We start from the raw sequence: 25,457 nt of genomic DNA on the forward strand, positions 1-25,457 counted from the left end.
CTCTTATTATCCATGTGTATCCGGAATAACATGGTATTACGAACATGCATGATGTATTGAAACACACATTTACATAACACGTATATTTTCGCAGCCAATGGGATAGGCCACGTAATAATCTAGACCAATATGTGTCGAGTCCCAACCACCATCCGCCACGTGTACAAGAGGTCAAGGATTAGAATGTCCAGAATTCTCATTTGCTGTATTTTAATACTGACTTGATGGACCTTGTCCTGAAGATGTTCGACGCAGAAACGTCGCAATCCGACTGATAAATTTGTTTGTGGGAGACTCGCTCTGGAGACGTTGTTATTATCTCTGCAGGGCTCCTCCGAGTCAGCAGTCCAAATGCTCTCGCCGAGCCGAGCCACGGTGTCACGTGTGGTCATAGTGTGCACGCGTGTGCACACGCGTGTGCACGCGTGTGTGCACGCGTGTGCACGCGTGTGCCCGCGTGTGGTTGCGCAATCATCGACGCTCGACGCAGCCACCGTAGCCGGTAGTCGGCACGTCCCGCGATCGCACCGCAGCGCCGAGCGCGCCGGGCGTCGCGGAGGGCGGCACGCGGAGGGAGCGGTGGCGCTCACGCACAGCGGCGGGGAGCATCGGGCATCGCTCCTCCGGCTATGGCGGAACACGCAGGGAGCCCGGCGTGACACTGCGTGAACATCGACCGGACTGCCAACGACACAGTAAGGGCCCCTGCGATCCTTGAGAGAGTCTGTGGATCTCTACGCGAGACTACGGATCCCCGTGTGAGTCTCTGGGTGTCCATGCGAATCTACGGATCTCTGCAAGAGCCAGTGGGTCTCCATGTCCTTTGCCCGCATCTCCGATTAGCACGGCTGGCAACGTACGGTGCGAAAAAAGTTAAACATACGTACACACATACAAGTCGACGAGTCCCTCCGTGAGACCACATGGAAATGAGCCAGCGTGAACTGACTCGATTGAAAAATTCAAAGAGGCATTGCAGCAATCCACCACACATCGACTGAAGCCGATTGCTGGTAACAAAAAAATGTTAAATACCCAACACAATTGCCAATAATGCTGTGGCCTCGAGAGGGCAACTCTACGATAGATTACGTTTCAGGCAATGGCCCTTCTTAAATTGCGGTTAAAAATATTTATTTACGTGAATGTTGTTGTTGACGATTGTGCTTACGCACCCCACTGCCAATGCAGGAGCAGCAGCATCTCCGCCAGACAATTTGAACGCCGCAGGCATCGGCTTTGCACCGCAACTAATTCCGCATGTTCTCAAACACGCACACACGTATCGCGATGCACCAGTTTACTCCGCTGTGTGTGTTTTTAATGAAGCAGAAACGCGTGCGGCGCAACACCGCAGACGTGTGCTGCACTGTTGCAAATCGTCCGTACTCAGGGCGCACTTCATCACAACGGTGATCATAACATGCCGTGGACCTGTGAAAACGACGCGCCATGCTGGTGTTGAGCGCAGCGGTCAGCGGTGCTGCGCTCCGAGCCCGGCCACCCGAGTTCGATTCCCGCTCACGGCCACCAACGGCAGTTATGTATTTTATGAACTGGTCACGGGCCTCCCCCTAGGTTGACTCGGCCTCAAATGGGTACTTGGTGCGAAGTGCAAACATCGCAACTCGGGAGGCAAAGGTGACCTTCATAGGAGCTCGTTAACAGCACTTGGCCCAACATTCTGTAAACGCTATAGGGGGATCTTTGTCTTTCTACGATGTTGGTGAAATGTATAGAGGGCGTGTTGCGCGTATGTTGTGTTTTTGTCATGTATGGTGCATGTGTGGGTAACGTGTTTGTGGCGAGAGGTCTTTGTGTGTGCTCGTGCGAGTCTCCGTGTGTGCGTGGCTGTGTGCGTCTGTGTCATTCTTTACGTGCGAGTATCGCGCACAGTGCACGCACGGGTGAGACGTGTGTGTGTGTGCGCGTGGGTGCGTGGGTGCGTGTGTATTCTACTGCGTGCGTGCGTGCACGTGTGCGTACTACCCAATGACAGTGTCCCAAACGGATTAGGATAAGACCGTCGTCTGCAGTGGGGGGTTGAAACGCGATGGAAAGGGGGAGGGACGGAGCAAGTAAGACAGATGTCTGTCACATGACCTGCGCTGACAGCCTTTGATGGATTGCTCGGGGTAAACGCGCATCTGTGCCGCCACCGCCACGGACACAGCGACGGACGGGAGGACGCGACGCGGCGGAGAAGAAAAAAAAGCCGCAATCTACCACGCGCGGCACAATCATCGCGACGCCTGCCCCCCCCCCAGCACCCCACGCACAACTTTAAACACCGCGGCCAGCTGGGTACACCGCTCAATGAGAAACACGTGCACCTTTGACCTTCAGCAGCGCCCATCCCACACGGCTCGGGTGAGCCTCCCATCAGCACATCACATTCAATTTCATTAAATTACCTTTCCCCCGTGAAGTTACGACGGTATACCGGACGGCGCGCCGTCATCGCGCACGAGGACCCCCCCCCCCCCCCGCATCTTTTCTCTTAATTTTCGGCGCGAGAACGTTACGAGCCGCGCACGCTCGCGCCGCAGATTCATCTCTTTGTCTCGCTTTTGATAACGGCCCCGAAAATGGCCGGGAATTTATTTCGGCGAGCGAAGAAGGAGCTTTGCGGCAGCGCGAGCACGGCGAGATTACGCCGCTCCGTTCGGAGGCGGTGCTGGCAGAGCGCGCCGCGGCGCCGCGCCTGATGGCTTCATCGGCGTCCTCCAATTTAGTTTGGAGCAAACGTAAAAATGTATCTTTGTAACGGCGCAAATCCGCTAAATCGTGCCGGATTAGAATAAAGTTAAATCTGGGATTAAAAAGCTCACAGCCTGCCTAGCGGGCCACCCGCTGCCATTCCCCAGACGGGAGTGGGCGCGTCGCGTAGATTAACCGCGGTGTCGCGCAAAAGCGTGCTGCCCGTCCCGTCCCGACGTCGCCGAATTTGGCCGTGCGTGCATTCACCGCGCCGCCGCCACCGCCGCCGCCGCCATCATCGGCACGCGCGACCAATGCGGGGTTCCTCTCTGCGCAAAGATCGCGGTTTCGCGACCGCGCCCGGCGCGCCTGTGCCGTGCCGTCGGAACGTCCTGGTGAAGGGCACGTGCACGCGAGCACGACGCTCGCTTGCACCGGTGCCGGTTCGCCGAAACCCTCCCGATGCGGTGGTTTTGTTCAGTCCTTCTAAGCCAGAGGGGTTTCTCCCGCGTGGAGCGGAGCGCACGGGGGGGAAAGCCGCGGCGGAGGCGAGCGCGATCTCCCGACGTGGTCGCGAGATCGCGAGTCGCCGAGAGACGGATCGCCGAGTTGACGGCGGTCGAGACGCAAACGTTGCAGCAGCAGCACGTCGGCCATCGACGTTCCGTGGGGGGATTTTTTTTCTCTCGTTGTTTCTCCCCCCCCCGCCCGCCCCCACTATAAAAGCACTGAAATTGTAGGAAATTATACAGGTTACTTTTAAATTAATTAATTTGCAGAAACAAATTGATTTGAAATATTTTAATTAAGTTACAGTTTAAAACAAATTATTTCTAGATTGCTTCCAAATTATGCTCCGTTTAACACTGGTCTCTTTTGTAGTTGTCGCACAGGCAAGCAGCCAGTGTATTTCTCAAATGATTGCAGTGGATTAATTTTTACAAAAAACGACGAATTCAATAAAATACCTCCGAACACAATGATCCAAACATCGAGCAATTGCAATTCAATTAAGCACGTTTAAATATTGCAAGTGCGGTTATTTTCGTTTGGCCTCGAATAGGTCACAGCACTATTCGCACTCGTCGTTGTCTTTGCCGCTGTAAATGGCGACAATCGAGCATGCCTGTGTTGTCGCAGCCTGCCAGGCATTCTACCACAGTGGCACGCACGCAGCGCGGTGCCAGAATTTCGGCTGGCATGGCCCTGTCTCATGCCAGGGACCACGCCAGGGCTGGCACGGTGTGTGCCACCACATTCCCTTCGTGAAGAGGGGCGGGGTTTGCTGCCAAATCGCCGGAGCGAAAGCGCACTGCGCCAAAGTCCTTTAGAAATGCCACAAACTACATTTGGAGACTGTTAATTCTACCACGACGCTCCTCGAATATGAAACCAAAAGTGCACGTCCCTCATGTTCATTCCCCGTAGGTCAGTGTTTGTTGGAAACTTTAATTATATTCATTAATAACCCTTGATAGGGAACATCTCGTTGGCGACGGGCTCGTCGCTTGGGCAACACGCTTTTTAAAAAATACGTCCGCAATTTTAATGCTATTTTCTCTTTGTCGCTTAATATATCAGCCCGATATATGGTTCTGACTTCATGCGGAATCGTATTGCGTTCAAGGTTACCGTATGGCTTCCGTGACCCTGGTCTCTCCGAAACAGACACGTGTTTCGGTCTCACCGGACTCTCACCCGATCAAACTAGAGGCCTTGCAGCACAGGGTCAGGCTTGACCAGACTATACGGGAGCCCCAAGCTCATGTCCCCCACCCCACCCCCCCAAAAAATTACAATGTTTTATTTTATTTACATAGGACAGGAGAGGGGGGAGCAGAGGCAACGATATTTATTGGGGCCTCAAACGTCTCCGGATAGGCCTACAGAGAGGTGCTGGCACATCCTTCCTGAGGTCTAAGCCATGCCTAAATAAGGCCATGTAGAATGAGATGGGATTTTGAAGATAAATTTAACACAACCATAATGTGATAGAGGTCTAGAGGGCACATTATTACTAATGAGTTTCCAAATGGGCTCTCACCTCTTTATAAATAAAGGACATATTACATCATTATCTACTATTGTTAAATGGCTGTCAATAATGAATGGATAGGGGAGTAGAGCATCCTCTGCCTTTCAAGTGTTATTAAAACACACACACCGCGCTTGTACGGGCTGTACTGTGCGCATTGTCCCTCAAGAAGCTCCCAGCACGTGGAGCGAAACGTCGAGGCGTGGAACGACCCTGGAACGTGTCGGAAATCAAAACAACAGGGCCCGGCTGTCCGTGGTTAACACGGCAAGAACACAACTTCGACCTTCATAGCTGAGAGGTCAAGAACATTGCAAAAGTGGCCCACAATTTAAACGGGCGTGTATGTATATATGTTGAACTTCTTTCGTACCGTACGTAGCCAACTGTGCTCGTCGGAGGAGCTGATGATGCCACAGTCTATTGGGGAAAGTGTTGTTAGCGAGGCACCTATGAAGGCCGGCAGGGCACACGACGGGGGGTTAGTGGCCAACACCACGCCTGGCCGCCTTTGTCTCTCCAATACTGACAGTTTCAGACACCACTTGCCATAAACGACCACACCTCCGGGCTCATGGCGATCCGTTGCACCAGCGCTACCCACGCACACAGCAACAATAACCACTATTCACCACGAAGCGCCGTGACATCACCTCAGCGCCTGTGCCAGGCTAGGTGCACTTTGCGGTCACGTAAAGTTCCAGAGGCTCGCGGGCAGGAGATCACGGGACAGACCCAGGTGTTAAGGGTTAACCGGCTGCGATAGCAACTTCCAGCCTCACCACCTGCACGCGTGCGCCCCCCCCCACCGCCCCCCACTGTGGAACCTTGCTGTGTACACAAACACGCACGCGCACACTCACACGCACGCGTGCACAGGCACCCGCGAAGCGAGAGCACGTTTGCGGACCGACACGCGCACCCGCGTGGCGTCGACGATTCATCAGCCGCCGTTTCGGATCAAACCCATCGGCACCGGCAGCACCAGCACGTCACAACGAGGCGCTCGCGCTGTCAGCAAGAGGGGCTTCCGGGAGCGCAAGCGGGAACGGCGAACCTGCGGCGGTGCTCACACTCCCCCGCTCGCGGTTCTGAGCGATGGTGGAAATTACACGTTTTTATGCCGGGGGTGAGCCCATCCGCAAGCCAGCCACTGGTTACCGCTCGTAAAATGGCACTCGTGTTTTTTTAGATGTCGACGCTAATGCGCCCTTTTTATTTACCCTTGCGAACCTCGGCGAGCCTCAAGACTCTATTTTTTTCAGGAGGGCCCTGACACATTGAGAAGCTTGGGCCTCTCGTTTGCAATTGATGAGCGCGTCGCTTCGCGTGGGAGGAAAAACTGGAGAACCCAGAGAACATCCACCCGTTCAAAGCTTCGCGCAGATGGATTCAAGAATCCATTGTTACACTCCCATCTCCTGACCACCAAGCGGCCACAGCCTACAGCACACCTCGTATTTCCAGGCGGTCTCCCCCATCCGAGTACCAAGAGCGAGGCCAGAGCGCCGCGTGGTAGATTGCGTGAGAGTCAAGGAGAGTGAAGGAGAACGCGGCAGAGTGCGGGAGAGCAGGGGGAGAGTGCGGCGCTGCCCGTGAGAGAGTCGCACGCGACGCACTGTAAACTCCCTGGAACAGCTGAGCGGAGGACGCGGAGGCTTGCGTGGGGTGCTGACTGGGTTAATCTGCGCTCGTGAGCTTGCCGTAGATTAGTGGGACAGTCCAGATGGGCTGGAGCCGCATGTCCCTGCTACACAACCCCCCCACCTCCTCCTCCTTCCCACCGCGTCCCGATGCTCTGCTCACAATCAGCCCTCCCTCCATCTCTCACTGCCTCCCTCCATCGCTCCCACCCCCTTCCCTCCCATCACAGCCAGTAGCCTGTCCCCCCCCTCCCACATCGCCCGCCCCACTTGCCCCAGGCTCACGCGAGCGGCGGAGTGCCGCAGTGGTCACGATGCGCAGGTGTCGCAGGCGACGGCGCTTCAACAACACGCGCGCGCACTCACACACGTGTGCACGTCTACACGTGTGTGTGTGTGTGCGCGCACGCGCGTACACGAGCACGAAGTTCAGCTGGATCGGCCACCCGGAAATTATTTCCACAAGTGGCACACCACATCCAGTATCCCTCTCGCTATGGGTCTGTGCCCACCAGGCACGTGCCACCTACTCCATTCTGCGGGGCGATAATTCGGTGAGAAATGAAGGACGGCACGCACAGCCCGTGTCTAAATCTGCTGCTGAAGGAGGGCGTTTGACCAGACTTTGCCACGATGGTCAGTGCCAGTTGGTTAAAGTGGAGAGCGTAGTAGGGTACAGTACAGTAACGTACTTTACGACATGGTCATCTTCTGTCCCACAACGGAGCCTATAACACCTGTTGTTCAGGGTGGTCGCCCATTCGAGTGCTGTCCAGGCTCAAACCTGCTTAGCTTCAAAGATACAGGGCGCATTCAAAACACACGATAACAAGTCAACACAAACATGCACATAACACACAAGACATGCACACACACGTATACACAAACATAAAAACGTCAACACACACGTCAACACATAAACACGTAAACACATGCGCGCGCCTGCTGTGGTGCGGGACCACAGCCGCCGCTGTCGCGTGCCTCCTCCTCCGTCTGTCGCGCGGTTCGAGCGTTCCCTCCTCACACGGCCACAACTTCACTTGGCCGCTAACTACAAACTCGACGCACGACGACTTTTGGAGTTTCAGATTTCACCAATTCTGATTCATGCGATTGCTGTCATTTTTGTAGGGACAATTTCGGATCTTTGTTCTCCTCACGCGTTGGCATAACCCACATCATGTAGTCATTTAACGTGTCTCCACGCGGATAAAAGTGACATCTCCCTATGCCACTTTTGGCGGGAAATGCATCACCAAAGTGACATCTCCACGTGTCCTGTGTCTCTCTGTCCTGTGTCTCTCTGTCCTGTGTCTCTCTGTCCTGTGTCTCTCTGTCCTGTGTCTCTCTGTCCTGTGTCTCTGTCCTGTGTCTCTCTGTCCTGTGTCTCTCTGTCCTGTGTCTCTCTGTCCTGTGTCTCTCTGTCCTGTGTCTCTCTGTCCTGTGTCTCCATGTCCTGTGTCTCTCTGTCCTGTGTCTCTCTGTCCTGTGTCTCCATGTCCTGTGTCTCTCTGTCCTGTGTCTCTCTGTCCTGTGTCTCTCTGTCCTGTGTCTCTCTGTCCTGTGTCTCCATGTCCTGTGTCTCTCTGTCCTGTGTCTCTCTGTCCTGTGTCTCTCTGTCCTGTGTCTCTCTGTCCTGTGTCTCTGTCCTGTGTCTGTCCTGTGTCTCCGTGTCCTGTGTCTCTCTGTCCTGTGTCTCTCTCCTGTGTCTCTGTCCTGTGTCTCCATGTCCTGTGTCTCTCTGTCCTGTGTCTCTCTGTCCTGTGTCTCCATGTCCTGTGTCTCTCTGTCCTGTGTCTCTGTCCTGTGTCTCTGTCCTGTGTCTCTCTGTCCTGTGTCTGTCCTGTGTCTCCGTGTCCTGTGTCTCTCTGTCCTGTGTCTCTCTGTCCTGTGTCTCTGTCCTGTGTCTCTGTCCTGTGTCTCCATGTCCTGTGTGTCTCTGTCCTGTGTCTCTCTGTCCTGTGTCTCTCTGTCCTGTGTCTCCGTGTCCTGTGTGTCTCTGTCCTGTGTCTCTCTGTCCTGTGTCTCTCTGTCCTGTGTCTCTCTGTCCTGTGTCTGTCCTGTGTCTCCGTGTCCTGTGTCTCCATGTCCTGTGTCTCTCTGTCCTGTGTCTCTCTGTCCTGTGTCTCCGTGTCCTGTTACTCCATATCTGTGAGAATGCGTCTCTATGGCTTCCATGCCATATCAACCTCTCTCTCTCGATGTCTCAGTCCTCATCTCCGTGTCTCCGCCTCATCACGACTGCACCTCGGCGTCTCTCTACGTACGGTGCACGTCTTTGTCCGCGTACCTCCGTGCCTCCGCGCGTGCGCTCGCTCACTCGCTCCGAGGCAGCGGTGCGGAGTGACCGTCGCCACGGCGCCGTGTGGACGGGCGACGACGCGGACCGGCGAGCACGGCGACGGTTTTGTAAAGAAGCAAATCGCAAGATCTGCACCGCGCCACGCTCGCCACGCTCGCCACGCTCGCCACTGTTCGACGCGAATGTCAACGAGGCGTTGACGCGATTCCGGAGCTCGTGACAAAACTCGGTATTTAAACGTAATAACAGCACAGGACTCTGAGCTGGCGATAGTGAATGCACCATGTGATATTTTATTGTTACGCTCATATCTGCTCCAAATATTTGCATAATAATAATAATTTGCAGGCATTTGTCAATCCGCTGGCTTGCTGCGTGGAGGCATCCAGATGCCTTGTTGGTCATGCGGTTTGCCGTTCACCATACTTCACCAAGCTGGTCAATGCGGGCAGGGAAAGAGACGACAAAAGAATAGCGGGTTCACAAATATTTCGCGGAAATTTGTAATTGTAACCAAAAATTCTAACTAATTTTATGTTAGCTTAATGAATAAAATCGCCTCTATTGAATTGTACTCTCATGTTCACGACAGTCCTTTCCACAATTTCTAGCCCAGCGATGTAACTCGCTCACCGGCGTTTAACCCCAAAGTGTCCGTCGCAAGAGGAGGCACCGGGGGTGTCTCAGCCGGCCACAAATCAAGCGGATCTGTAAATCTTTGCCCCGCATAAAATCGCCGTGGCGCAGCGACGCGAGGCGATAAATATCACTTTCGGGTAAAAAAAAAAACGGATTTTATATCCACTGCCGAAAAAAATCAGCATCTCTTTTCTCTCCATGACAAAAAATATTCTCTTTTCATTAGCGCTTAAGCTGTCATTCGTTTACGGACTGGATGTCCGTATCGCACGCACACCCTCCTGCAATAAATAATCTGCGTTTTGGCCCTTTATTAGACCCAAAATTAACGACCATCAGATTTCTGACGTAAATTATTTTTGTTTTAAAGATCGGGTGAGGATTGGAATGGGGACAAGTTATGATGAAAACATCCGGAAAGATTGGGATTAAATATAACGTCGTGATCCCGGCAGTGGTTAATCTGCCACGATTACACATCGCAGCGCATAAGTGTCAACAGGAATGCGCGTGTATGTGTGTATGTGTGTGTATGTATGTGTACGCGCACGTGTGTGTGCACAGCGTGCATGTGCATGTGTGTGTACCATGATGGGGACCGATGGTGTAGTGGTTAGCGCTACGCTGCGCTATGAACCTGGCCACCCGGGTTCGGTTCCCGCTCACGGCCAACACCAGTGACGATTATCTGAACCGGTCCTGGGCCTCCCCTAGGTCGACTCAGCCTCAAATGAGTACCTGGTGCGATGTGTAAACATCGCCACTGGGGAGACAAAGGCGGCCGGGCGTGGTGCTGGCCACCCACCCCCTTCGTGTGCCACCGTGCCGGCCTTCATAGGTCCTCGCTAACAGCACTTGCCCCAACAGTCTGCTAAAGGCTATACAGGGGATCTTTGTCTTTGCACCGTGATGGGGAGCAGTTTCTAGCAGTTATAGAACGCTGCACTACAAACGCGGCAACACGAGTTCGATTCCCGCTCACGGCCAACGCCAGTGACGAATATAGCAATGGGTTTTTACCCTTTAAACTGGTACAAAAACTGACACCTTTATACAAGGGATCATGTTTGCAATAACCACAACACAAGCAGTCAAAATGCAAACAAAAAGAAACAACTCTGATAATGATAATGATATCCACTGTCCTTGAAGTTGATTGGTCCACACCCGAGACAGCTTTTGACGAATGTCCGAACCGGTCCCGGGCCTTCCCTAGGTCGACTCAGCCTCCCGTTTAGCCAGGTACCCAGACAGTTTCGGTGCCAATGGCTCACAGCAGCCACTAACAACAAGAAAGTTACTGTTGGGGTGGAGAGGAGCCCAGCCAGCAGCCAGCCAGGAAACTCGAGGCACAGATTATTATTTTTATTGTACTGTAAGTATAATGTTTCAGTATTTATTTACGCATTTTCTTTAAGTGTACTGAGATGCGGCTATATTACATGGTGCGTTAACAATACTAATTGCATTGTGCAAGTAAAACAAAAATCAACACGTTTGTCAATAATGCCAAGTGGCCTTGAAAGGAAACGCAAATCACCGGCGACATTGTGGCCAATGGCTCTTCTTCACGTGCGCTGCCCGAGCCGTTGCCGAGTGTGTATACTTATCCTTTAAAAGCCACAGTGTCATTGACACGGAACGCGCTGGGTTGTTTTCGTTATTTATTTTCAGCTTGCGCACCCGCTGCCAACGCGGATAATTTGTCAAATTGTGATTCGGGAAGGGAAACGCGGCGGCGCTGATAATTGAGTGAACGTACCAGGCACAACGTGATCGGCCGTTACCATCACAATAGTGAATAACGGGCGAATTCTTGTCTATTCACGCTCACGCCCGGGGGTGGCGACTAGTTGAAGGTTTTACTTTTGTGCAACGCTAAACGGATGTGCCTTCACGCCGGCGTTCAAACGTGTCGAGGATCTGACCGACAGAGGCACCAACACACACGGTGTGGTTTTATACTTCCAGGAAATCACAGGGCGCAATATCAATCAACGGCGCACGGGGAGTGAGCAGCGCAGCATGGCGAGCGTGGATTCGACAAAACCGTCCCGATTCAGGGCCACAATCTGTTTTTTTTGTTTTACCGGGTGAGGCCCACCGAGCCGAAAAGCTCTTTTTCAGAAGCGACCTGGCCACAAATGATAGCTCAACAAAGTGGCTTATCACGTGGACATTTCCAGCAGCCAAATACTCTAAACGCGTGATGTTGATTCTAAATGTGGAGGGAAAAACTGGAGGACCCAGAGCAAAATCCACACGACCACGGGTTCAGAGACACCACAAACTCCAAATATACAGTGGGATCGAACCCACGACCTCCTGTATACCAGGCGGTGCAGTTAACATCTCGCCACCACGGCACCCCTAACTCAAGATGCCATTATTCCTACGTTGCTGTGAATGGGAGAGCCTCTAGTGGCTGCAGGGTTGAGGCTACCATGACGTACGACCAACACGCATCGCCAGCAGACCAATCAACAATTATCCATTCATCGATGCGATATCCCTTCCACAACTATAGCTCCTGATGCATTTTTTTGCATTTTAACTCGGACATAAATGACGGCATGAAAAAACACGGATGGTCATCTTGTATACAAGTACTGTATAAAATGCAGTAGCAAGCCCGCATCACCTCTTTGTGTGCATCAACAGGGTTTTCCTTTCAATTCAAACACAATCGATCTCACATCTTTCCAACCAAACCAACGAGCCAGTTTTCCCTCTGCGACGTTGCGTGCCCTTGACACGGCACGCAACGCTCGAAGCGCCGTCGCTCACGCGCGTGCGACTGCATAAACACAGTCCTGCGCGCACCAGCGAAAAGTGCACGACAAACGACGTTCCGGGCAACGTCCCTACTTCATGCGCGACGAATAACGGCCATTGGTCGTTCACGTCGCTCGTTATCTATTTTCCTTTCAAGGCCACGCGGTGTTACTGACGAATGCGTTGGGGTTTTTGTTGTTGTCGTCGTTGTTGTCCACTGCCAACGCAGCATCGCCAAACAACGTGCTTAATTGTGTTATTGTATATTGCAGGAAGGGAAGCACAGCGGTGACGGAAAAATGGAAGGGGATGATGCTCGCTAAAGTGCATTCGACCAAAACACAAGGCCGCACAAAGATCAACGCTCTTCTCCTGACAGGGGCGCAATTTTCCCCGCGAACGCCGTCCCCGCGAACGTAATAAGGGACAGATTGGGGGGGGGGGGGGGGGGGAGAACAAAAAACAGAATTTCTTTCGGTCGCGACGGGAGAGTCAATTTCGCCATCGCGGCCGAGCGGAGCGCGGGATGATTGGGAGTTTAGAGGGACGGACGGATGGGCCGCGGAGAAACCGCGAGCGGGCAACCGCGTCCACTCCCGGCAGCCATAGACGCCGCGGTGCCTCCATGGGTGGATCGAGAGCCCGTCCCACCGCGCACAGGGGTGAAGGCAATGCTCCCGTGCACGTGTCGATTTTACACACGTAACGGCACGGAGAAATAACCACATGGCGATTAGCGCCAACCAGGGTTACATTCCAAACGCCAAACATTTAAATGCAGGGCCCTCTCCGGACGGAAAAGTCTCGCGACTTGCCGAGATGTTCCTCCTGGATACAAACATTTTTGTAATTTAGAGTCCCTTAGCAATCAACTGCTGGATGAAGGCCTCGCGACACGTTTGATTATACTTCACCACGCCGGTCAGCGCGCGTTGGGAAAGGAGATTCAAATATCACTCGCCACTGGCGTTAGCCGTGGCCGGGAATCAAAGTCAGGTGGCCGGGATTCGTGGGGCAGTGCGACAAACACGGCGCCACCGCTCCCGCTTCCTGTTTGCTTAAAGCGAAAATGAGAATGAAGGGAAACACCGAGCCCTGGATCAAAGTGGTGCAGAGCAACGAGAGGTGCGCTACGCGAGGTCCCCTTGGGGACCACGGGGATGTTTTAGGACAAGCGGCGCAGACTTGAGAATGATATCACGGGCTTTATTTATTTATTTAAAATATGCCTGAACTAGCAGCGAGCATCAAAAGAATGTGCGCGGTTTTTTTTTCACGCAACAAACCGCACGAGGAATTAACGACAAATGAAAGCAAATCAGCTTCTTTGACTGCAACAACAACAAAAACCACACAATGACGCAAATAATAAAAAAAGAACGTGGAAATGCGGAGACGGTGGCGGCGGCGCTGCCATTTGGCCGAGCTTATCAGCGTCGCCCACGCGCCCGCCGCCCGCGGAGATTGGGGCCGACGCGGCCGCAGAGGCGCACGGCGCAAGGGAAGAAAAGACGAGCGGGCAAGGACGCAACGCGCGGACGCATGCACACACCGACACAGGCACACACAGACACACAGACGATGTCAAAGACAAAGATCCCCCGAGTAGCTTTCACAAGAGTTTTGGGGCAAGTGCTGTTAGCGGGGACAGATGAAGGCCGGCACGGCACACGACGGGAGTGGGTGGCCAGCACCACACCCGGCCGCCTTTGTCTCCCCAGTGCTGATGTTTTCACACCGCACCGGGTACTCATTCGAGGCCGAGTAAAAACACGTGACACACACGTGACACACACACACGTCACACACACACACACGTTACACACACACACACACACGTTACACACACGTGACACACACGTTACACACGATCACGGAGCACCTCGACCCCTCACCCCGGTCTGCCAGGCCGCCCTCAGCCCCAATGCATTATTCAGTGGCACTGCCCCTCCACGTCTTGTACGCACGCACGCACACACACACACAATTTCATGTATATAATACACACACACAATTTCATGTATATAATACACACACGCTCAATTTTATACGTATATATACCCACACACACACAGATTAATGTAAAATGGAATTTTACATCTATATAAGAATGCACACACCATTTTGTAAATGCGTTGTACAGTCACACCAACACACTTATATATAAATGCTCTCATTGATTCACTGACTATTACACACAATTGCACAATTTTACAGATATACGTTAACACGGAAATGTACAATTTTGCATTCAAATATGCTTATATAATACACACATACAAGCATTCACGGAAAATGTACATGTTATGTATTTCCATGCACGTTTACACATTCTCAGTGTTAAAATCTAACACAGTTCATAGAGACCGGTTGTGACTTGGTGACCGATATATATAGATATATTTCAATAATGTTCTAGAACGGTTAGAAATTTTACTTTTGGCACTAATATAGTCAAATCTATACCGACAACTGCAAAAAACATCCAAAAACAACAACACATTTTAAACGTGGGGTCCCCAAAAATGACTGCGCAGACATCGACTGTTTTCACCCAAGGCGCAGGCTCAGCCTAAAATTCGCGCTAAACAGCCACACGCACAGTCCCTATCACCACCGCCACCGCCACCGGCAAATTCTCATCCGGCCCCACGGTGTACAAAGTGCCGTGCCCAGCTCCCACTCCGAAACCCGTTGTACGTACGACGGAGTGTGGTGTGCGTTCGTTCGTACGCGGTTCACACACTAACACACCACGTTGCGTGTGTGCGTGTATATGTGTGCAGTGTGGAGCGGTAGTGTCGCGGTCAGCGCGCTGCGCTACGAACCCGGGCACCCAAATTCGATTCCCGCTTATGGCCAACGCCGGTGACGATTATCTAAACTGGTCCTGGGCCTCGCCTAGGTCGACTCAGACTCAAATGAGTACCTGGTGCAGTGTGTAAACATCGCCACTGGGGAGACAAAGGCGGCCGGGCGTAGCGCTGGCCAACCACCCCTTCGTGTGTCGTGCCGGCCTTCATAGGTGCGCGCTAACAGCGCTTGCTCCAACAGTCTATTAAGGCTATACGGGGGATCTTTGTTTTTTCATATGCGTGTGACCCATTTTAAATCTTCGCTTCCAGCGACTTTGTTTTGCAATCCACCATTGCATTCACGGTAGTAGGCTTGAGCTATTTTTTTTGTAAATCACTACGTAAATCTACCTTAAATTGCAATCAACATAATTAAGCGCACAATGCACGCCAGCATGTGTGCGCGTGTATCTGTATCTAGATGTACACGTGTCATTATCAAGCGAGCGAATGGTAAACGCGGATAGTATTTTGGTCTCATTTTAATTATTCTGATTGTTACTTTGCCAAGGCAATTCAGATTCTACCCTCGTGAGTGACAAGTCATGTGTCCCACAATGTATCCCGAGGCTACGTTCCCATTTATAACTCAAATCCTTCGGGCAATTCAGTTTTTTCACTATTTTAACTTGCTATTATTTGAGTACACCGTAAATACGGTACAATACTTTCAGGAAAACCGTGTTTAGACATCGACTGCTCATAGATCTAAGTGGTTTTGCGAATGGTTCTCACTTAGATGCACTGCTACTGTGCAAGATATTTGTGTAGAAATATTTTTAAAAAACACAACGTACGAATACGATAACCCGATTCACATGTACTCCAGTATTTACAAACTACTTTGATCTGTTTGGTTTCCAAAAAATAAAATATCTCCAAGGCATGCAGCAGTTTGACGCTTTTCTGTGCTCAAAATAAACCGCATTAGCGCTGGCGACTTGACTAAAGCACTCATGTAAAATTATTAATTTCTTAAAATATAAATCACGACCAAACCTCACGGCGACAGTTTATTAATCTTAACAGTTTTCGTCGAAACCTTTGCGCCAAAACCGTCCGGTAATCTTTCACGCTTGGCGCGCTCTTTACTGTTAGCGCCGCCGAGAAGCCTTTATCACTCACGACCTACACCCGGAGCGTGCGCCCTTTGCGTACGGGCGCTTCGCCACATCACAGCACACAACGCACGGTGGTGGGGGGGGGGTCACCTTCTGACTCCGTATTCGCTAAGGAACCGGACAGCGTCGGCGTAAACACAGCGATGACGTTTACGACGATCGCGGCGTTTGCGATATCCCTGACCGTGCGTGTCGCTTCGTTGTCTGCGTAGCGCTGCGCCGCGCGCTCCCGCGTCAAAGATTGCGCAGGGCGCTTCTCGACAGCCGCCATCGTCCACGCGCGGCCAGGGCCTCTCGGCCCTCAGCGAACATTGTCAGGGTTCGTCGGTCGACTGGAAAAGGTGGCGGTCGCAGCCGTAGTCATGGCGAAAGGTATACTGGACGTCGTGTGTCGGGTGCGTGAATTATTTTCCGGGTCACCGACCTGGCTGAAATTGCGGTCAATCGTTGAGGAATCGCGACGAGCAAGGGGGGGGCGGGGCGGCGAGGAAGAGAGCCTACCGCAATCGCCGCCACTCACCTCGCGCATCGCGCTCGGCGCTCGCACGCAAGGGTGCCAGGGCTTCTCAGACCGCGTTATGTCACTCGCCCGCTCTCGCCAGGAGTGCCACGACACGAGAGGTTTCACTCGTTCGACAAGTTTACGCAGACCGGGTGAGCGGCCCGTTGAGACCAAATGTCTCGCTTTCAAGGGGGGACCTGGGAGGCAGAGTAATTCGGTGACCTTGCGAATGAACAGTGCAGAACAACTATTAAAATATAACTTAATACAAGTACTTTCAAGCGACTTATTTGAAATGGTTGGCACGTAATTTACTTTGATTGCCAATAAAAAATACATCACGTTTTCGGACAATGGCCCATCTATTACCATGGCTCATCTATTACCATGGCTATTGTCTGAAACATCAGTCTGTATATTTTCCTGTTGTAAGGGCAGTGACAAAGGAGGTGAGGGAGTTTGATTTCTGCTCACACACCTCGGACTGCCGCACTCCCTTGATTTGTGGATTTGAATTTTTTTTCTTACTTTCATTATCATCATCATCGGTCAAATAAAGGGACCGGTTCCACCACAGCTGCGTCAACTCAAGAGGTACGTACGGATTTCTCCGTGGAACCATGGGGGAACGGACCGTGACCGCAATCGCTCTGACGTGAGGCGGCTCAAGCACGGTAATTATGGCAACCGTCTGGGATGCGCAGATTTCATCGCATCTTGTCCCGATTTCGTGACACAAATTCTTCTGCAATCAATGAACGCGTCCGAAATTGCATCTGTGAATCATTACAAAATTGATACAAACATTCTTAAATATAGGTCTAAAAACACTCCCACTGAGGTAAAATTTAGCTTTTTTTCAAACCGCGGCATTGCCAAAGAGCCGTGAATGTGTTTTTGTTGAAATGAAAAAGAACAGAACCGTATAAATGTGTGTGTGTGTGTGCTTTCACGTGAAGTCATTGAATATTTTGCCCTTTTCATCTTTGTGCCGGGCTGATTTTATTTACAAATGTGCGCGCTCCGCCATTCCGGCTGCGAGCGTTCCTCCCCACATCGCCCTGGAATGCGCACGAGCATCATCTCACAGGGCCCATACCTGGTTAAATAAAGATATCCACGCACGTACACGCGCGTGCGCACACACACACACGCGCAAGCGCAAAGACTCCGCAACATAAAACGGTCAAATGTGTTCATTAGTGCTGCATGCGAGCACGCGCCATCCAATGCACCACCCCGGTTTCCCAGAATGCAGCGCGGCGCCTAAAGTCTTCCCTGCCAACGCGGAGGCAGCCAATGGGATGGTGCTGCCGCCCCTACCCCACGGCCCGCCAAGGCCCCCCAGGGGGGCCGGCGGTGCTCACACAGATTGCGAGCCCCTGCTATATTACACCTCCATTCCATATGGCTTTGGGAGACGATTAATATCCCCAAATTATTCCGCTCCTTAATATGCAAAGATATTCACGGAGGAAGTGGAGTGAAACAGACGCAGACGCCCGTTCGCCCGCCCGCCCGCCCTCTCGCTTGCATGTACGCACGCAGACAAAAGCACAATGCGCTCAAATATATAAGAAACTTAAAAAATGTTCCACCACTTCACGCGACGATCCGCAGCGAAGCAGCGGCGTGAGCCGGGCGGGCGAGCACGGAGCGAGCGCGGTGCGAGCAAGTGTGGGGCGTGTGCGGGGCGCCTCCTCCTTTGTGCTGCTCGGTTGGGAGAACGGCTCGCAGGAATGGCCCCGTCTCTGCTCACGACGCGCGCTTGCGAATTAAGACCCTGCGCGCGGATCATCATCGCCGGCTCGGCGCAGCCATAATCCTCTCTCATGCCCATCGTCGGCTTAGCGCGTTAAACATTCGCCGAGTCCCCGGGTTGCGGGAGATAAATTCTTTTGATAAAACTTTTCACATTACAAATTAAACTTCTGCACAACAAGCATGCGAAAAAAAAACAGAAATCAGCGGCAGACTCGAGACTCGCCACCGACGCTAACTCATTAGCCTCCGCACGGTAAGCCACGTCTAATTTAGCTGAAGTATGACCTTTGTGCATCACTTCATAAATTACTTTCTCATCTGCCGGCAGCAATGCGTTAATTAATGCAGACGGCGGCAGTTATACGCCCGGCACACTAACTGGGTCACAAAGGAAGGCATTCATGTATCCCCATTTTTTTTTGCTAATTTCATTTCTCACCGCCCGCAACAAAACAGAATGAACTCGCACGGAAAGCCACCAATAAATTAACTCTTATCATCTCGGCGAGCAACAAGGCAAAGTGAGCCTCCTCTCTATTGTAGCCTCACTCGGGGTGTGCATTATCTCTTTCAACGCCCTCCCACAGCGCTTAGTCTGCTGCTGCTGATGTTGCTATTGCTGCTGCTTACGCTGCTTATTAGACATTTACGTTATCAGCTAGGGTATGCGACTCGGTATTATTATCGATTAATATCGGTGAATCCCTGGTTGACCGGAGTATACTGCACGTGACCAGTAGCCCCGGTTATAGCGAGAAGGTATACTGAACGTAACGTGCCGTGTGCGTAAATATTTGACGCCAAATCAATGAACGTAGATTCGTTTAGCTCACACAATTTGAGCGTGGACTCGTGCGCGTGAGAATGAAGTGTGTACAGTTCACGCAATTTATATGTAAATTGTTTTCTGATGTTAACTCTATGCCAACGGTGGGAATGAATCTGTCAAATCGAGACAGGGGAAAACTGAGAAAGAACTCAAACGCTGATGGCTCGTACGGTTGATATTGGGCAAGAAAAATCGGCACTTGACCTGAATCGTGACCTCAAACCGTGGCGGGCCGTGGAATCGCTCAAAGAAGTGAAATCGCGACAAACCCTCGGGATCCGTTTCACATGTACGGCTCTTTCTCAATCCACTCCTTTGATGAAGGCCTACCCACGCCTGTATTAGGCCTGGTAGTTATTTAACCATACTTCAGAGGTGGGGGCGGCGGATGCCAGGAGTGCTTTAGATATCACTCGACACGAAACTATTCGCCTTATTTTACCAGGTAAGGCCCTCTGAGCTGTATAGCTCTTTTTCAGAAGTGGCCTGGCTATCACAGATTAAAGCTCAACGAAGTTGCTTATCATCATGTGGAAATTTATAGCAGCAAAATACTCTAAATGTGTGACGTTGATTCTAAATGTGGAGGGAAAAAACCGGAGGACCTAGAAAAAAATCCATGTGACCATGGGAAGAACACGCAAACTCCAAATATACAGCAGATATTGTCAGGGTTGGTATCGAACCCATGACCTCCTGTATACCAGGCGAGGTAGTTAACATCTCACCACCGCTGCGCTACTAATGTTAGCTGTGGCTGGGTAAAAATAAAGTAGGTCACCGGGTTCATAGCATGATGCACCACCCTCAGCGGCACCGCTCTCTATCCCCCCGCCCCCCCCCCCCCCCCCGTGTCTAACGACCACGATATATTCCTCAAGTTGTACAGAATGTCGACGGTTTGGGGAGACATGCATCCAGTAGTGGATAGATCATGGCTGACAAAAACGATAAAGACTGCCGATGATTTTTTATCCTGGCACGGTGGAAGATTACAACCGTAATCTCATGGCCCAAACTACCGGCCCCCCGGGGGTCGGCAAGTAGATCGCTAGCGCGTGGACCAGAGAGCGTACTAAAAGCTGGAGACATTGACTGTGGAGAGGAACAGCGGGGGGCGGGACTGGGCACGAAGCGGCCGGCGGTCGAGACTAAGGACAGGGTGGCGACCGAAGGGAGGGAGCGCGTCCGGGAGATCGTCCCCGGTGGAGACGGAGCCACGAGATCGGCTCGTGTGCGTGCAGGAGCCATTTGCCGATTTGGCAGGTTGCCAGGCTACAGGAGATTGATGATGGCTTGGGGAGGCCTTCATCCAATAGTAGACATTTTAAAACTAGAGAATCACAAAGAAGCATAGTCCGATTCCATGATTACTCTCTTTATACGCGAATCACTTTACGAATTTTACTGCTTACATATCAGTGGAGTGGTGGGCCAGCCATGAGCGCGCAGCGCCACAAACCCAGCGGCCCAAGTTCGTTTCCTGTCCCATGGCTACACTGGCAAACGACCGCCATTCGTAAACAACAAATTGTCGATCATTGGTTCTTGCACACACGATTCATCACAAGCATCGCGAGTGTAGGAAATCGATTTCATTGACGAACCTACGCAAACATTGCACGCCGAATTGAAGTAGTCGACCGTTGGAAGCTCGAGCCACGCTAACCGGATTACATTGGGAGAACGGCGTGATAGTGGCGATCACCGGTACCCGCCATGGGCAATCCGATTAGGGCAAACGATTCCTCGTAACGCATTAATCACGTGTCAGTGGAACCCGCCACTCCCCAACAGGGCGCACGGCAGCGGCACGGGCAGCAGACAAAAGAAATCGGCGCTGACACGCACGCGCGCGCGCGTTTGCCGAAGCTGCGTACGTGACCCGATTTCTGAGCCCACGTGATGGCACGCACACACACACGGACGCACGCATTCACGCATGCATGCACAACGCACCTCGCGCGCCATCACACGCGCGCGTCTGCATTGAGCCTTCGATGTTAACGAGCGGCACGACGATTACCCCCGGCGCAACAAATCTGCTTCCCCGCTGCACGAGGCCCGGCCCCGCAGGCTTTCGCATGGAAGTCACGTTCCGACAATCCGGCTACGAACACTGCGGACACCGCGGCTGCTCGCACAGACGCCATGCCCCCCGAATGGTTGGGGGCTGCGAGCGCGAGCGGGGGCTGAGAGGAGGATGCTCCTCGAATCTGGGCTTGAGCCGCCCAACCGCGATTAAGCCGAGTTCTCAAGCGCGGCAGGTTGATAGTCTTAGCCGGGTCACTCAGAAACATAATCGTATTATATCTGGAGTTTTCGCTTAAATTGGAGAGAGTGCGGTCCCCTACATGTGCACAAGAGGTCACTTGACAGGGACCTCAGATGTAGTTCGACAAAATCACCTTCAGCAGGGCCATTCTGTAACACAGCGTAGTCCCCTGTCAAAGTGCCCCCCGCCCCCGCTTCTCTGTCCCGCCAGCGGTGCTCCCGCTTCGTCCCGTGACGGGACGAAGCCGGGGCGAGCGGGCGGGCGGGCGGGAGAGTAGGCGAGTGGGCAGAGCGCAACACAAGGGCGGCCACGTCGCTCGGCCACCAGGGCACCGCGGGCCACCGGCGGCCGGCGATTTCTCAAACGACTCCACGGTGGTGTCGCGTTTGATGATCTCGGCCCAAACTGATGGCGCGATGGGAATAATATTTGGAGGGGGCGGAGGGGGGGTGGGGGCAGAAGGCGTGCGACGCACGGCGCCGCACTGACCTCCCTCTCCGGCACGGCCTCTTCACTCGATAAGACGGCCACATTAGCGCGGCGCTCATTAGGCATGCGTCCACCGGAGTAATTACAGCGGTTTGGTCGCCGCTCCCAGGCCGGCGCACCCCCAGCGACCCCTAATCAACGCCGCCGCGGCCGGAGTCACCGTTTGAAGTCTGCGTTGGCGTCACCGCGCTAGCGCCGCACCTCTCTCTCTCGGGCGGAACACGCGGGGGGGCCCCCCGTCCGCCCAATCACAACGGCGGCGCGAGCCGTGACGAGCCGACCAATGGCAGATCACGGCAACGAGCACATGTCCGCGACGGGACCACATGACCACTCATCGTCAAAAAACACAACGCCGCTGTGTGCAAACGCTGCCCCGATAACGAAATGTATATTCACGTGAGGCTACGCGTGAGACAATCGATGAATACAACCAATTTCCCGCTCGTGACAGGTGCATAAATGTGTTATTTTGAAATTGATCATTAACAAATGTGTGCTAATGATATGCAAATTTTATTCTGGCGTAGAATTTAAGGTAACCAAGTATACATTTGAGACTGAACAAAGAACACAGTCAAAATTGGGCGAAAAATTATCGATCAATGAGTCGAAATCGCAACCCCGACCTCCTATGATCGTTTGTTGAGACGCCAACCCACAAAATTCACACCCTCAACTGGAGAACACCCAACACAGCTCACAACGTACACACCATTCATGATGGACGTCACAACCCAAACTTTCACGACATGAACCGCACCACAACCTAGACCTTCACTCGAGAGACCACACCCTCGCTAGAATCCACACCGTGACCCACACCCCACTGTGAGACCACCACCACAACGCAGGCCACCCCTTCACCGCACCGGCACGCCGCCTGCGTGCGGGCAACAAAGCGCAGCGCGGTCCCCCCCCCGGCCGCGGTGGCGCGGGCACTGTCGGCACCGCGAGCCACCCCTTGTGACACCGCCTCCGCTCAGCCGGTCCCCACCGTGCGCGCCGCTCCGGTCCCCGCCGCTCCGCGGACGCGCGGGACAGGTGCCCGTGCACACCTAGGAGAGGCGGGCGAATGCGCCGTCTTGCCGTTCCCACGACCCCGGGGACGGGAAGGGAGAGCGCAGAGCCTGTGCCAAGAGCCGGTGCCAGGGCAACACCGCCCCGGACTCGGCACAGACGCTTTCTCTTCCCGGTCGGCGGGCGGTCGTGCAAATGGCGCCACGGAGGACGCCGCCATCGTGGGCCGCCGGTGCTCGACAGCGCCGAACAAACCCCGATCTCTCGCCGGGCGGCGGCGATGGGACGCTTTCCCGGCTGTCCGCGGCGCACGCACAAAGCCCGGGCCTCCGTCCCATCGCAACCGGCGAGCGCCTCCGACGCTTTTCCAATGGCGGCGGCGCCAACAGCGGCAGCGGCCGTGGACGAAGGTGCGGCAGAAACTTTGCGGCGAGGGCGACGGCGCTTCTCCTCGCCGCTCGCTCGGAGCGCCGCGCTGCCTCGGCCGCCGAGCGCCGCAGCTGTCGGGCGCTGCCCGCAAGCCCTCACAGGGGCTGGCTGCCTGCCTGCTACCCGCACTGGCTTGCCAAATTATCCCCATTCCCCCCCCCCCCCCCAGACTACTACCGTTTTGTTGCCTCGCAGAGAAAAAAATAAACAATGCAAGCAAGCGGTGGCGGCGGTGGTGGCGGCGGCGGTGGCGGCGGCGGCGGCGGCGGTGGCGGCAGCGGTGGCGGCGGCGGTGCAGTATCCCGTAGACGGAGAAGCGCCGCCGCCACTGCCTCCACCAGCGCCAGCGCTTTTCGAGTTTGCTTTTAGCATTTCGCTGTCCGCCATCGCGTCCACCGTGCGTCGCTCGACGGGCGCGAGCCGTGTTCGCAAACGGCGCAAGCAACCGCGTTGGGCGCCACCCGCTGCGGTTACGAGCGCGGCCGCTTCGCGAGCGACGACCGCGGCGACACGAAGCAACGCCGCGCGCTCACACAGACAACGCAGAACAAAGTTAAAACCAACGACAACTTACCAACGCTTTAACAAAAAAACAAAAAAAAGGACAAAATCGTCCGCACCTCAAAAACCAAGATGCCGGCGCTCGCTATTCCTCGCCGCGTCTCCCGCTCCATATTGGATTGCGCTTAAAAGGCTCCTCTGATTGCGCGCCCCGCGCTCCCTCGCCCGCCGGGCTGCGCCGGGGCTCGTCTCGTGCCAGCCATCGGGCGGCGGAGTGAGAGCGGCGGCGGCGGCGAGAGGATGGCACCGTTCCCACGCACGCACTTGGCAGCCGTCCATCACTGCAGCCATTTCCCACCCGGCGGGGGCAACGCAGGCACGCGCGTCCGCCGCCAGGAATGCCAACCGCTGCCAACCCCTTGCCAGTCCCTTTGCCAAGTCCCGGCAGGCTGCGGCGGCCGCCACCCACAGCGCCGGGGCGACTCCTCGCGCTCTCCTCACAGCCGCGGCGTGTTTCGCGGAGGCACCTCGGGAGAAGGGGGCACGGGCGGGCGCGAAACCGCGGTTCGGGCGAGGGTGGCATCGCGGCCGCGAGCGCCGTGCGCCGCGCTCGGCACGACGAGAAGGCGCGCCCGCCGCCGCGCTTTCCGGTTACCTCGGCGGGCGCCGTCGCGAACTCCACGGCCGGGCGGCACAATTGGCAGCTCGAGCCACTTCTTGGCAATTAACGACAACGAGCGTCGTCCGGCTTCTGCCGAGGGTTGGCGCTGCCAAGTGGCCGGGCAAGCGCAGGTGGCGAGGCGCGAGGGAGCTCCGTCTGGCGAGAGGAGGCCTCACCTGGACGCGCCAGGCGGGCGCGGGGACCCCCCCCCCCTCCTCTAATCCCCAAGCTGCAACTTCCTCCCCCAGACTTTGAGAGCAGCCACGGCTGGCCAGATATTTGCCGCGAGACTGCAGACAGCCCAGGAGCATTGTGGGAAGGAGGACAAGCGGGAGGGTGGCGAGGGAGGGAGCAAGGGAGAAAGCGAGAGCGAGGGAGAGAGGTACACAGGGAGGAGCACGTGCGTGCGTGCGTATGCGCGCGCGCGCGTGCGTGCGTGCGCGAGAGAGACAGCGTGCACGTCTGAAGAAGCACCGAGCTGACTCAGCCCCTCATCTTTATTTCATGAGCCTGCACCGCCGCCACCGCATCGGATGCCGATTACGCGAGAGAATTCACGCGCGGGGCTCGCGCCCATTGCTGCCACCGCTGGGCACTTGCCAGCCGCCGGGGGGAATCGGACTCTCTCGCACGCACGGCTACAGTGGGAAGAGCCTCACCTGCGCTTTGTTTGACGTGCAACGGCGAGAGAGGAGCGCACGGGAAAAGAAACTGGCGGTTAAAAACGCTGGCTCAGAGCCACCGAGCTCTACGCTGCGCCACCACGCCCCACTTTGCTCGACACAAACCACGCTCTCTAAACAAAGCAGGCCCATCGAGGGGCCTCAGGGCCAGCCGTCGTCAGGAGAGGCCGAGGCTCGTACCACCGCCGCCGTTAAGTGGTTCAAATGTCGTACCGACGCCGAATGCTGCATTGG

General features: G+C 54.2%; 1 protein-coding gene across 3 annotated transcripts in view; it reads right to left on the reverse strand.

Annotated features, from left to right (window-relative positions):
• Positions 1-25,457, reverse strand: part of MSRA (methionine sulfoxide reductase A) — a 95,505-nt gene that overhangs the window by 47,245 nt on the left and 22,803 nt on the right. The window contains exon 1 of one of the 3 annotated variants that reach the window (XM_078856358.1): positions 24,535-24,547. The exons of 1 other annotated variant lie outside the window; for it this stretch is intronic. The gene's annotated coding sequence lies outside the window, so the exon portion shown is untranslated. Of the gene's footprint in view, positions 1-23,998; positions 24,354-24,534; positions 24,548-25,457 lie in introns of those variants that run through there. One more of the 3 variants, XM_078856357.1, reaches the window with a different exon arrangement.

Source organism: Lampetra fluviatilis, chromosome 5 (genome assembly GCF_964198595.1).
Source record: "Lampetra fluviatilis chromosome 5, kcLamFluv1.1, whole genome shotgun sequence".
In the NCBI taxonomy this organism is placed as follows: Eukaryota; Metazoa; Chordata; class Hyperoartia; order Petromyzontiformes; family Petromyzontidae; genus Lampetra; species Lampetra fluviatilis.